This window comes from Calliphora vicina, chromosome 3 (genome assembly GCF_958450345.1).
Source record: "Calliphora vicina chromosome 3, idCalVici1.1, whole genome shotgun sequence".
Classification (NCBI taxonomy): Eukaryota; Metazoa; Arthropoda; class Insecta; order Diptera; family Calliphoridae; genus Calliphora; species Calliphora vicina.
In genome coordinates, this window is record NC_088782.1 from 122,296,241 (window position 1) to 122,309,552 (window position 13,312).

At 22.6% G+C, this 13,312-nt stretch overlaps 2 protein-coding genes across 4 annotated transcripts in view; both read right to left on the reverse strand.

Moving 5' to 3' along the window:
- LOC135955905 (rhoGEF domain-containing protein gxcJ-like) overlaps window positions 1-13,312 on the reverse strand; it is a 269,772-nt gene that overhangs the window by 51,012 nt on the left and 205,448 nt on the right. The gene's annotated exons all lie outside the window — the stretch shown is intronic.
- LOC135953822 (myb-like protein AA) overlaps window positions 1-13,312 on the reverse strand; it is a 40,574-nt gene that overhangs the window by 20,753 nt on the left and 6,509 nt on the right. The gene's annotated exons all lie outside the window — the stretch shown is intronic.

The window sequence follows — 13,312 nt, forward strand, 5'->3', positions numbered from 1 at the left end:
TTTGAAAAACACAACAAATTAAGGGTAAATATTTAAAATATTTGGTGCTGAAACACAATAAAATGGTTTGAAATAGTGAGGTATTTTTAAGGCATTTAAGAAAAATTTTAAAGGAATTTAAGTTAAGGAATGATTAAAGAATTGAAATATAGGGTTACAATTCCAAAAAATAATATCAATCATACGCCATAGTTATCTCATAATAATATCAATCATACGTCACTTAATAGGAATTAGTAAAAATGGAAATAATTAAAAATCTTTTAAACAATTAGGCCAATTGGAAAGTAATGTACAGATAAGGACCTAAGAATTCAGAAAATACAATAAATATTTACCTTGATGAAACACAGTGGATGTTACAGTGTATCAATGTTGAGTATCTCGAAGGTGAAAATTTTAGTTTTGAAAACTTTTACAAATGTGAACCAATTATAAAGAATTGTAAATTTTTGTAAAGTACAAAGGTTAACAGTAGTGTTTTCTTTGTTTTTACCAAATTTCATTGAAATCTCTGAACATTTACTATGTAAAATGTCCAAAATTCGAAACTTACTAAATAATTAATATCAATCATACGCCTCCTTGAACAAAAAATTAAATATTTTAAATTCTGCTTTAAAAAATAACAATTTTGTAATATTTTTTGTAGCTTAATTATAAGACAATAATATATTCTTCAATTAAAATGGTTTATGATAAAATGAATTGTAAATTTACCAAGAATTTCACACAACTAAACTGTGGAAGAATTAATTCTTCCATAATAATAGTTAATTCTATTGTTATGTGGAAAATTAATTCAATTGGAAACTGTTTGATCAAACATGTGATTAAAGTTTAATTTAGTTTTCCTGCTTTCCTTTTTATAATTATAACAAAATTGTCTATAAGTATTTATATAAAATTTGGCCAAAAACACGAATGACCTAAATCATTTCCCCCTTCCCCACTCCTCAAAACGCAACATACAGCTCCCTTATGTAGTTACAAACAGCCAGAACAACTACTGACAAGTTGCCTTCAAAATGTACTCAACAATTTCCATCAAAAACTAATTTCCTTAATTTGCAATGTTAGAACTTATTCTTGTTTCCCCCTACCCCTGCTCTTAAAACTTTTCCACAAGAAAGAAATCGCTAACAAATCAAAACTACACACTATACATATTTTTTTTGCACAAAAATATACAAAAAAAAAAAAATACATGTATATGGAAAGTTTTCTTTGCTCTTGGCAAACATACACTCAGAACTTTGTTAATTTTTAATTGAATTGTATTACAAATGTCATGTTAAACTAACAAATCAGATTAATAAAAAACAATAAAATTTTACTCATACTCCTTGGAAAGAAGGAGACATTTTTCAGGCAACATGTGTGTCAATAAATTAGTATAGACTTTTTGCCAGTTCGTTAAGTGTTGTTTAATAAAAGTTGGCGAAAAATAATAGTGAACTAGTAACAAATATGGGCTTTAAATAATTTGAAAGCTTTAAAATATTGCGAAATATTAGCAAATTAATAACAATCATACGCCTTAGTATCTGCCAAATAATATTAATCATACGCTACTTTTAAAATTAACGAAAAAATGGTAAAATCTTGTAAACCATTTAACTGATTGATAAACAATGTATATGAAGATTATAGAGAAGGATGTAAGCTTTCAGAAAACATAAATCTTATTTAGCTAGAAGAAATACAAACAGAACTACAGGATGTCAAAGTTGACCTCCTTGAATGTAAAACAAATTTCGCAAAAATTTTAATAAACTTTTTCTAGGCCACAAACTTCAATGCAAAACAAAGTACATGAAAATTATGGAGAAAGAAGAAAATTGTTATCAATCATACGCCACCGTGTCTTTAAAACAATATTAATCATACGTTATTTTGCAATAATCATAAGAAATGTTAATATCTTGTAAACTACACAACCGATTGATAAACAATGTATATGCAAATTATAGAGCAGGGCCTAAGCTTTCAGAAAACCTAACTCATATTTACTTAGGTGATAAAAAAAACAGAACTACAGGAGGTCAAAGTTGAACTCAAATGTGAAAAAAATTTAAAGTCTCTTAAAATAGTAATAATTATAAATCTTCTAAACTATAAAACCAATTGAAAAGTAATATACATGATATATACAGAGGAGGACCTAAGCTTTCAGAAAATATATTTATTATTTACTTTGATGAAACACACAGGGCATTACAGAGTCTCAAAGTTGAGTATCTCTAAGGAAAAAAATTTTAGTTTTGAAAACTTTGGCAAATGTCAAACAATTATACTGAATTATACATTTTTGTAAAATATAAAATGTTAATATTAGTGTTTACTTTATTGTTACCAAATTTCATTAAAATCCCTTAACAATTACTAACCAAAAAGCACAAATTTCAAACTTACTAAAAAATTAATATCAATCATACGCCACCTAGAGTAAATATTTAAAATATTTAAAATCTATTTAAAAAATTAACAAATTGTTATATGTTTAGCACTTAATTAGAAGATAATACTTTAATTTCTTTAACCCAAATGAATTATAATAAAATAAATTGAAAATTCTTACAAAAATTTTGAAAATCACCTTGGTAGAGAATACATTTGCTGTAAGTTAATGAAGAAAATAAGTTTTAGGCTAATGATTTAAATTATAATCATATCTCAGGCCTATATAACTTAAATACATAATTTTGTTATGATATTATCTTGAATCTCTAAAAATAAAAAAAAAATTAACAAAAAATTTTGAACAAATTTGTTGAAACAAAATTAAAAAAAAAAAATATTTTCAGAAACATTTTGTTTTTTTATTGGTTTAAAAGCCTAAATTGTTTTCTTTATTTTCTCTAAATTTTATTAAAATCCTTTAACATTTTCCATACAAAAATTGGTAAATTTCAAACCTACTAAAGAATTAATATCAATCATACGTCACCTGAAAAAAATTTTAATTCTATATAAAATCTTACAAAATAAAGAAAACGAAATATGTTTTCCTTACAAATAAAACATAATACTAAGCTCTTAAAACAAATTGTTTAAAATTCCAGAAAATTCAATAAATAAACTTATGTTTAAAGCTTAAAGTAAAAAAAGTAGTTTTGTTACAAAGAAAAATCTATAGTTTTAATACTATTGTGGAAAAACCTTAAATAATTCTTAATTAGGTTTAAGATTATGACATTCAACTTTATTTAAGATGAATATAATATTAAATTTTGTTTTATTTTAAATAAATTTTAAAGATTTTAATATTCTGTATAGGTGGCGTATGATTGATATTAATTATTTACTATTTTTTTAGTTTTAAAGTTTTTGGTGGGTAAAAGTTAAGGGATTTTAATGAAATTTGGTACAAACTAAGAAAACTATTTAGGCTTTTAAATTAGTTAATTAATAAAATGCTAGTGATATTATTTTTTTAAAGTTTTTTTTGGTCCATAAATACATGATCACGAAAATGTGGAAACTTTTTAATGAATTTAAAGAAGTAAATGAGTAGCCTAGCTTGATGAAATTTTAAATTTATTAATAATAGCTTAATTAACAAAAAATTTTCTAAATTTTTGAAAAAAAAATTTTTTTTTAAAAAAATTTTGTTTAATTTCTGGAAATTTTTTTAAAATTTATTGGATCAAAAGTTAATGAGATTTAAGAGTATTGTATTGACTTTAATTAAACAAAAGAAAAAATTTTATTTCTTTATTATTTTAATAGCTTTTAAAGAATTAATTTTTTTTATATGGGTGACGTATGATTGATATTAATTATTGAGTATATTTGATAATTTGCCTTTTTTGTTAAGCAAAAGTTAAGGGATTTCAATGAAATTTGCTGAAAACAAAGAAAACAATTTTGGCTTTTAAACTAGCTACTTAATAAGAAGCTTCTAATATTATTCTTCAGTTTGGCAGCAACAATTTGGGAAATATTTAAATAAAATATTTTTGATATCTATTTTATTCTACTGTCTCTTACAAATTCAACTCATCTTTTAAATAATAAAAATCATTCTGTTATTGTGTGCATATTTATTCATGTTTATGACTCAATTCAAAAGAACGAAAAAAAAAACCTAAAATAAATGAAAATGTTCACGTTCGAATATATAAAACGAACACAGCGGGATTTTCATACAATGTTCGAAAAAATGAAATCATAGGCAAACACACACCTCAGTTTTAAAGGATTTTTTATACGTTTTATTCAACAACAGATAGAATAATAAAAAGTGTTTAAATAAAACTATAAAAAAAATAAACAAATAAATATAAACAAACATGAGAGGTAGTGAAAACAAACAAGGAAATATTTTTGTTATTTTATTGTCGGAAAAATGTATAAAATTGAGGATTGAATACAGACATACAAGTGGAGAGATTTTAAGCGGATGTAGGATTGTTAAAAAAAGGAGTGAAAGTTAGAAAAAGGATTATTTAAAATAGCTTAAGATTAGGTTTTTGTGTATTATGCTAAAAAGGAAAATGATTTTATAGTAGACATAAAAGAAAAAAGGAAAACTTATATGGTTTTTTTTCTTTATATAGTTAAGCCTTACGAATATATACCACCATTTCAATTAATCTTTTCAATATTTTACTAAATTGGTTTCAATAAATTAATGTTTTCCCCTGAATGCATTCAATTCATTTAAAATATAAAATCTGTTTTTCCACATTTTACACGCAAAAACGAGAGAGAAAAAAAACAGGTGACTAAATAACTAGATAAAAATCAATTTAATCGGATTAAAAACAACCGTAATAAAATTCAATTTTATTGCATTTTTACATTTTCTCTTTTACAATATTTGGCAAACATTCCTCTACACCTCAAATTTTATATAAAGCAAATGAAGCGGAATATTAAAAATACCATAAAGAAATGTGTTATTTTTATAAAAAAAATTGCAATAATGAACATACAATAATCATTTAAATTAATGAAACACTAAAGTAAACATTTAAAATAAGTTATAGAAAGAAATAAAAAAAACTTTTTAATTTAAGCGGGGAAAATAAGATGTTTTATGGGTAAGTTTTTATAAAAATATTATTGGCAGCTCTTTGTGTAAAAACTAATTTAAAAGCCTGAATTGTTTTCTTCATTTCCTGCAAGTTTCATTAAAATCCTTTAACATTTACTAGCCCAAATGATGAAATTTCAAATTTATTAAATAATTATTATTAATCATACGCCACCCTCTAAAAAATATTCAATTATTGAAAAACGTTATAAAAATACAAAATTTATAATATTTTTTTTCGCTTAAATAAATGATAATATTATGCTCTTTAACCTAAATGGATTTTAATAAAAAACAAATTCAAAATTGCTAAAAAATTAATAAGAATCATTTAAAAAAATATAAAATTTATGGATAACAATGACCTTCATAATTGGTATGAAAATCACTCAGTCTCTAGACAACGATTTTCCTTTATAGATAAAAGTTGAATACATTCTAAAAATTTTAATTGGCTAAATTCTTCAAAATTCCCAAATTTGTTTAAAAATATTTTCGAGTTAAAAAATTTGCTTTGTGAAAAAACTTAAAATTAATATCAAGAGATTTTTGTTGATTAACTAGATTAAAAGCCTGTATTGTTTTCTTGGTTTCCAGAAAATTTCATTAAAATCTATTAATATTTACTAACCAAACCGGCAAAATTTCAAACTTACTAAATAATTAATATCAATCATACGCCTGCACTAAAAAATTTTTAAATTCTTTAAAAATTAAAAGAAAACCAAATTTTTTAAACGATTTTTCTCTTAAATAAAATTCAATAATAGGCTCTTTAAGATGCAAACTTTTGCTTTTCAGAAAACTCTACAAATTTAAAATATTTCATTAATTCTGCAAAAATTAAATTTTTTTTTGAAATATTTTCATTAATTAATATTAAAAGAATTTTTTGGATTAAAAAGATTTAAAGCCAGTATTGTTTTCTTGGTTCCCAGAAAATTTCATTAAAATCTATTAACATTTACTAATCAAACCTGAAAAATTTCAAACTTACTAAATAATAAATATCAATCATACGCCACCACTAAAAAATTTTAAATTCTTTAAAAATTACAAATAAAAACAAATTTTTTTAAAATTCTGTTGCTCTAAAAATTTAACAATTGACAGTTGAATTCAGCTCTTTTCAACTGTGATAATATTTTAGTCCTTGACTATTAAAAATAACAATATTTATGTCAAAATATCACTTGTTTAGTGTTTATATCAGAGACAATATTTTCTATATTTTTTGTTTTACTTTTTTGGAGCAAAATAGATATTTTTAACCTATAAATTGCATTTTATGTTTGCTACATTATCTTTTTGATGGTGTTTGTGGCCCAGAATCAGTTTGTTCGAATGTGCACGTTGTATTAATTCAGCATGAGTGGTTGCAATACGTTTTGTTTTGCCTTTTCATATTTTTATTTAAAAGAAAAAAAAAAAATGACAAACTAACTACAACAAGCCAAGCAATAAAACGGACATTGTTGAACAAAAATATTAAAAACGGAAGCGGAAAGTTAACAGCTGTTAAGGGAGGGAAGGAGGAAGAGGAAAAAAGGGAGACAGGAAAAATTGTAGAGCATATAAACAGGGTGCTGGGAATAGACAAATTTTCATACACCCTTTATTATATTACCCTGTCTGTTTAAGACATTTTTCTTATTCACTGGCATTGAAAGCATAATAAAATTCACTTAAATCTGGTTTTTTAATCTTGTAAAAAAAATCTGTGTCTGCTTGTTTTCTTTAAATTAAAAGATCCTTTAACAAAATATTTATTTATTTCAGTGGCATTTTATTTAAAACAAATATAAAGCAAAATAAAAACTCTGTAAAAATAAGATTTATTTTTATTTTCTGAGCAGGATTCATACAGTTTTTGTTATATGTGTTCGTTTGGCCAGTGTCTGTCGTTAACACTGAATTCATTAAGGATGTTTTATTTATATTTATTTCTGTACGTTTTGCGTTTCCTTTTGGCGGAGAGAAACACACGCAAGCATAAGCAGTTACAGGCGAATTACAGTAGCTAACAAAAGAAACAAATACAAAAAATTCTAAAAAAAAAAATTTTTTTTCAGTTTGTTATTAAATTAAACTTTTGCTAACAAATTTGCCTAAAAAATTTTTATGTTTAAATGAACTTAATATTGTTTTGTGTTAACTCAGAAAGTTTTAAAGAAAACTATTAATTTTTAAGGCTAACAATGAGCAATATTTGAATTTTTTAAATAAATAATATTAATCATACGCCATCGGGCACAAATTTTATAAAACCCTAAAAAATCGTGTTAATAAAGAAAAAATCTATGTTTTTTGGGGAATTTTTAATAAAAGCAACGAAGATTACTAAGAAAACATAGAAATTATTATAAATTTGTGTTTTTGTTACCACTACACACTGTATTTATTTTTTATATATTTTCATATTTGTTCACATAAAAATTTATTTATATGTTTGTACAAATGTCCATGTTCTATCCCTTCCCCTGCTCAGCCATCTTCCTTTTCAACCATACTCTTAAGTGGCATGATGGTTTTTTGTGGTTGTCAAAACGGAAACGCTTGTGGTGGATTGTGAAATAATAAATGGAATAATGCACAGATAGTGAGACGCAGCAAGGAAGCAAGAGTGGTTAAAAACATCAACCGAACGACCAACCAACCAACAAATAAAATTTTATTTACATAAATAATTAATAACCTACAAATGAGATTTAAATAGAAATTCACACATTTTTGTGGAACAAAAAAAAAAAACAGAGACAGAGACCAACCACAGCAATGTAAGACCCTTTTAGCTCAACAGCACAGACATTTTTAAATATAAATGCACAGAGCTTAAAATATTAAAGGCAAAAATCATTAAACAATTTCAGGTTAATACAATGTTTTAAATGGAAATTTGCCAGGCAAAATTAAGGGGAAAAATAACAACTTTATTTAAAGGAAAAACTGGATTTTTATTAAAACAAAATGAAAATGTATTTTTTGGAGAGATTTTAAATAAGTAAGAAAGGTGATTTAAAAAGAATCTCTAATTTTTTTTGGAAAATAAAGAATTTTTTTTGTGTTCTAAAATATTTTGTTAAAAAACTGAGAAATTAACCTCAAAAGCTTTTAGTTTATTAAATTGATTTAAAGTTTGCTTAGTTTTCTTATATCTTAGCAAATTTCATTAAAATCCCTTAACATTTACTAGGCAAATGGGGGAAAATTCAAAAATACTAAATAATTAATATTAATCATACGCCACCCCTTAGGAAAAATTTATTTATTTAAAAAAGAGATGTAAAAACCTAAAAATTCTTGAAGATTACTAATAAGATTAAAAGCGAGCATTATTTTCTAAGTAAACCAAATGTAAACAATGTTAATAAGCATTTGAAACTAAAATATTTTTTGGAAAGAAAAAAAAAAATATAAAAATTTTTTAGGTCAGAATTTTTTGTTCAATTTTTATTTGAAATTCTGTATAACAACCATTTGGAATTTAAAGCCTGTTTTGTTTTCATAATTTCCACCTGATTTCATTAAAATCCATTTCCAAACTACTAAAAATTAATATCAATCATACGCCACCATTGTCAAACGTTTAATACTTCCCATAAATTTATGCACTAACAAAAATAAACTAAATTTTCTTATCTTTAATTAAAGTTTTTAAAATAAAAATCGTCAATTCAAATGGAAAAATTAATCAAAAAATATTTTTGTAATCTGAAATATTTTTTCACATAATCTGTACTGTTTTATCTTTAACATTAAGTTTCTAAATATAAGAATCTCAATATTGTTTTCTTACTTCCCAACAAATTTCATTAAAATCTATTAACAATTACTAAACAAAAATAACAAATGGAAAAAATAATAAAAATATTTTTGTAATCTGAAATATTTGTTCACATAATCTGAATTTTTTTTAGCTTTAGCATTAAGTTTCTAAATATATTAGAATCTCCATATTGTTTTCTTACTTCCCACCAAATTTCATTAAAATCCCTTAACAATTACTAAACAAAAATATCAAATTTCCAAATTACTATAAAATTAATATCAATCATACGCCACCAGAAGAGAAAAATTAAAATCTTTAAAAAATTGAATTAAGAATAAAAAAAAATTATAATTTGTTTCTCTCAAATAAAACTCATTGCCATAAACTTAAACCAGAATAACAAAACGATGAAATAAACTCAATAAAAGTAAAGGAAAATAGAAAAATACAAAAAGGGAAAAGAGAAATATTAAAACTACAATATATTAATGGTGAATAATATAACATTTGACTATTAAAATAAATAACTAAAGAACTGAAGTAATTTACTTTAAAATCTGTTAAAAAATATTAAAGATATTACAGTTGTAAAACCATCATTTGTATTGAATTTTAACTGTAATCTTTTATCTTTGATTTCATTTCATTTGAATACTTTTCCATTTGTTAATCAAATCATATTTTCCTGCTGCAATATTCAGCAATTTTTTTTATAGTTTTATTTCAATTTAAAAACTTTTATACAAATTAAATTCTAGCTGATAAATATGGTGAAAAACGGAAGTGTTTTCCATCATGATTCATTGATGAAAAATTAATATTTAAATTTGCATACATACAAACCAACAAACACTGTGTAAGTGATGAACAATAAATACATAAATTGAAAACATGATAAACAGTGGTTTTAAAGTGGTTTGCAAACATAATAAAAAGGGCTTAATTTATAAATCCTTAATTATTAATAAATATTTTTTTTCAAATTTTCTTTTAAAATTCTGCTTTAAAAATTTTTAGGAAACAGTATGCATTTTATAAAACACTATTTTTTTTTATTAAATAAGTAATAAAATTTAAACAAATTGAAGATAAAAGAAAAAAATTTATTATTTTTTGAGAAATATTTTTAAATTTTTTGGAAAAACATTAAAAGAAGTAGTTTTATTGTTAGTAGAATTTAAAGCCAGTATTGTTTTCTAGCTATGTACCAAATTTCATTAAAATCGGTTAACATTTACTAACAGAAAAGGCCAAATTACAAAATTGCTAACCAATTAATATTAATCATACGTCACCAGTAGTAAAAATTTATTTTTTTAAAAAATTGATTTAAATACCAAAAATTTCAAATAATTTTTTTTACAAATGAAAGAAACTAATGATCTTAATCCTGAATAATACTTTATTAAAAATACTGACATATATTGTTGAAAATTTTAGTGCATAATCAAATGCACTTTAAAATTATTTAGCTTAAAAGCTTAAATTGTTTTCTTAAATCTAACCAAATTTCATTACAATCGATCAAACTTTAATAACAATAAAAGCAAAATTTCCGAACTGCTAACAAATAAATATTAATCATACGTCACCTCTAAAAAAATTAATTTCTTTAAAAAACTTATTTAAAAGCCGAAAATTTTCAATGCTTTTTTTTACAAATGAAAGCTAAATTAAAGATCTTAATTCACAATAATATTTTAATAAAAAACTGAATTTTTACCCAGAAAATTTAAGCAATTATGACAATGAGTTGTTAATCCTCAATATCACTAACACCAGAGAAATTTATAAATAATTTAGCTTAATAGCTTGAATTGTTTTCTTGATCCTCACCAAATTTCATTTAAATCGCTTAAGGTTTTATAACAAAAATATTCATATTTTCAAACTAACATATAAATAATATTAATCATACGCCACCAGTAGCAAAAAATATTATTTTTAAAAAAACTGATTTAAAAGCAAACAATTTTAAATGATTTATCTCTTAAATGAAAGACAAATTAAAGAGCTTCAATCTAAATTATATTTCATAGAACCAAGATTACTTTACACACCAGCAAATTCATTAAATTATGACAATAAGTTGTTAATCTTCAACAAAAAAAAATATAATTTTTGTTGACAATTTCTTACAAACTTACTATTTCTTTAGATTTTCTTAGAAATTAATTACGTTATGATTAATTCCTTTTAACTATTTCAATTTCCAATATTTGTAGCATATTTAGTCACTGTAGCGTATGATTAATATTATTAAATTGATAATAAAAATAATAATACAAAATATTAAACGAATAAATTCCCATTTAAATCGCATAATTGTCCGAGAACAATCATTATAATGACAAAAAAAAAATAATCACATTAAAAAGGAAATTATACTCGTATGCTGGAAAATATATTACTATTAATAAATTCAATACACAGTAAAAAATAACATAATTAAATCAAATAAATAATTTATTAAAACATATAAATGTTATTGATTTAAACAAAAATAATGAAAATAAAAATAATATTTTCATATTTCTAGAGAATTTTGTTTAATTAAGGTATTTGTATTAAAAGGATTTAAAGAATTTTTGTTATAATTATGAATTAATAGAAATAATTATCAATAAAAACACCAAACTAGTAGAAAATTTTATAAAGTTGATAAAAATATTTTTTTTTGCTATTTGAAACTTCTTACAGCTTTATTATATTTTATTATTTATACAAGAAATATGGACTTCATTTCTAATGAGATTTAAAGCCTGTATTGTTGGCTTTATTTCTAGCAAATTTCATTAAAATCCTTTAACATTTACTAAACAAAAAGCTTAAATTTTCAAAATAATAAAAAATTAATATCAATCATACGCCCACTTAAGAAAAATTTTAATTCTTTAAGAAAATTATAAAATAATGAAAATTTTTTGATTTTATAAATAAATTAAAAGTTTTAAACATAACAACTATCAACTGAAATACTATTACAAGTTTTTTTTTTTCCAAAAAAAAAAAAAATATTTTTCTAAGAAACATTTTTCTAAAAAATATGAATAATTTTCTCAAAATTTTTTAACTCCAACCTTATGTTTGTAAATTAAACTTAAAGTCCATAGTGTTTTCTTAATATCCACCCAATTCCATTAAAATCCTTCAACATTTATTAAACAAAATGCCGGAATTTAAAATATACTAAAAAAAATTATATCAATCATACGCCACCATAAGTAAAATTTTAATTCTTTAAAAAATGTATGAAATAACGAAAATTGTTTTATTTTATAGATCAATTAATAGTTTTAAACATAAAAACTATCAATTGAAATAATATTATTATATTAATTGAACACGGAAAAAAAATTTTGTAATCTCAAATATTTTCTCACAAAATAAGAAAAATTTATAAAATTTTTAACTTAAATTTAAAGTCCATAATGTTTTCTTACTTTCCGCCGAATTTTATTAAAATCCATTAACAATTACTAAGCAAAAACAACAAATTTCCAACTTACTAAACAAAATTAATATCAATCATACGCCCTCATTAGAAAAATCTTAAATTTGTAAAAAACTTACTTCAAGCTAAACAAATTTAAACTTTTTTTTCACAGAAATGAAAGTCAATTCTATGCTGTTAAACCTGAAAGACTTTTGATAAAATAGCAAAAACAAAAAAATCAGGAAATTAAAAGTGTAACGTAAAAAGGTGAAAGGATAAATGTAAATGTTTTGAAAGAGAAATAAAACTACTTATTTAAGGTTGAGTAAATGTAAAAAAAAACTAATTAAAAAGTAATGAAAGAAAGATTTAGTTTTAAATACTAAATTAAATTTCTATAAAAACGCTATGGAATTCAAAAGTGAAATTTCCAATTGGGAAGTCTGGCAAAGCATTTGTATATAAATCATATAATGATTTCTATTTTTATTTTGCTTTAAATGTTTTTAATATTTCTTTTTTGTATATATTTACATTTTTCCATTTGTTTAAATCTAATTAAAATGCATTCTTCAACCAGGTGTTTTAACATAAAATTTACTGGAGAAGAAAAACTTTTTAGTTTAATTTTTCATTGTTTAAATTTATGCAGCAATTTATACAGCAATACAAGTTGAATATAATAGTTTTCTTTTATCAAAATTCTGCCAAAAAAAGTTTAAAGTTTAAACAAAAATGTAAATATAAAAGCATTACTTTAGCAACATTTAAGCTGAGCATGCTAAGAATTTCAATTGTTTAAGGTAAAGAGATTAAAAGCCATTTATTAAGATTTTTTAAATTTAAAATTTATATTTTCCCTCTTCCCTCTTAATGTTTTCATTTCTATATATCAAAAAAAATTTATGTAAAAAATATTTTATTTCTGAGGTTTTTATACACATCATGGACAAATAATTGCAAACTCTGAAGGCCTTTTGAAGTCCATATTGTTGCCTTTATTATTAACAAATTTCATAAAAATTCCTTAACTTTTACTTAATAAAATCATAAATAATTAAAAATC